Source organism: Pteropus alecto, unplaced genomic scaffold (assembly GCF_000325575.1).
Source record: "Pteropus alecto unplaced genomic scaffold, ASM32557v1 scaffold131, whole genome shotgun sequence".
NCBI classification, from domain to species: domain Eukaryota; kingdom Metazoa; phylum Chordata; class Mammalia; order Chiroptera; family Pteropodidae; genus Pteropus; species Pteropus alecto.
In genome coordinates, this window is record NW_006434709.1 from 2,699,410 (window position 1) to 2,701,033 (window position 1,624).

At 35.7% G+C, this 1,624-nt stretch overlaps 1 non-coding gene across 1 annotated transcript; it reads right to left on the minus strand.

The window, feature by feature from the left end:
* Positions 1 to 1,295: 1,295 nt before the first annotated feature.
* Positions 1,296 to 1,414, minus strand: LOC112478022. The gene has a single exon (XR_003045695.1). It is a non-coding gene; the product is annotated as a 5S ribosomal RNA (ribosomal RNA).
* Positions 1,415 to 1,624: the final 210 nt, after the last annotated feature.

A 1,624-nucleotide genomic window follows, 5' to 3' on the forward strand; every position in this document is an offset into this window, starting at 1 on the left:
GATTTCATTCCCTTTTATAGCTGAGTAGTATTCCATTATATATCTGTACCACCTCTTCTTTATCCATTCATCCACTGATGGTCATCCAGGTTGCTTCCATATCTTGGCTAATGTAAATAATGCTGCAATGAATATATGGATTCACATGTCACTTTAAAGTAATGTTTTGGGTTTCTTTGGATAAATACCCAGAAGTGGGATTACTGGGTCCTTCTTCGTCCCGTGTTATAGCCTTAGTTTTAAAGTCAATTTTGTCTGGTATAAGTATTGCTACCCCAGCTTTTCTTGTTTGTTTCCATTTTCATGAAATACCTTTTTCTGTCCTCTTACTTTTAGTCTGTGTGTGCCTTTTGATCTGAAGTGAGTCTCTTGTAAGCAGCATATCTAAAAGTCTTATATTTTTATCCATTCAGTCACTCTGTCTTTTGATTGGAGCACTTAATCCATTTATATTTAAAGTAATAGTCAATAGATATGTAATTATTGTCCTTTTATTATTCATATTTTTGACCTTTTCTTTTTTTTCTTCTTTTTTTCAACGAAGTCCCTCTAACATTTCTTGTAATACTAGTTTGGTGCTGATTAACTCCTTTATCTTATTCTTGTCTGGGAAGCTCTTTATCTGTCCTTTGGTTCCAAATAATAGCTTTGCTGAGTAGAGTAATCTTGGTTGTAGGTCCTTGTTTTTCATCACTTTGAATATTTATGCCAATCTCTTCTGGCCTGCAAAGTTTCTGTTGAGAAATCATCTAACAGTCTTATGGGAGCTCCTTCATGGGTAACTAACTGCTTTTCTTTTGCTGCTTTTAAGATTCTCTCTTTGTCTTTAACTTCTGGCATTTTAATGGTGTGGGGCTCTTTGGATTCATCTTGTTTGGGACTTTATGTGCTTCCTGGGATTGTATGTCTATTTCCTTCACCAGGTTAGGGAAGCATTCCGCCATTATTTCTTCAAATAGGTTTTTAATTCCTTGCTCTTCCTCTTCTTCTTCCAGTACCCCATATGCTGTGAATGTTGTTATGATTGACGTTGTCCCAGAGGCCCCTTAAACTATCCTTATTTTTTTGGATTCTTTTTTCTCGTTGGGGTTCCGATTGGGTGTCTTCTGCTACCTTATCTTCCAAATTGCTGATTTGATCCTCTGCTTCATTTAATCTACTGTTGATTGCCTTTAATGTATTCTTTATTTCAGTTTTTATTATTAATTATTATTTTTAGATGAGGCAACCCTTGGTTGATCTCACAGATTGCAAGGACCTTGTCAGCTTACAATCCCTTATTTTTTAATTTTTTATGCCTATAGCACCTGGTCTTCCTAGGTGGTCTCCCATCCAAGTACTAACCAGGCCCAACCCTGCTTAGCTTCCAAGATCAGACGGGATTGGGCTTGTTCAGGAAAGCATGGCTATAGACTATTTCAGTTTTTGCATTCTTCATTTGACTGGTTCTTTTTTATGTTTTTAATCTCCATTTTTATATTTCCTATCTCTTTGTTGAAGATTTCACTGAGATCATTAAACATTCTTATAACCAGTGTTTTGAACTGCATCTGGTAGATTGCTTATCTCTTTTGTTTAGGTCTTTTTCAGGAGCTTTGTTTTGTTTTTTCACTTGAGACATGTT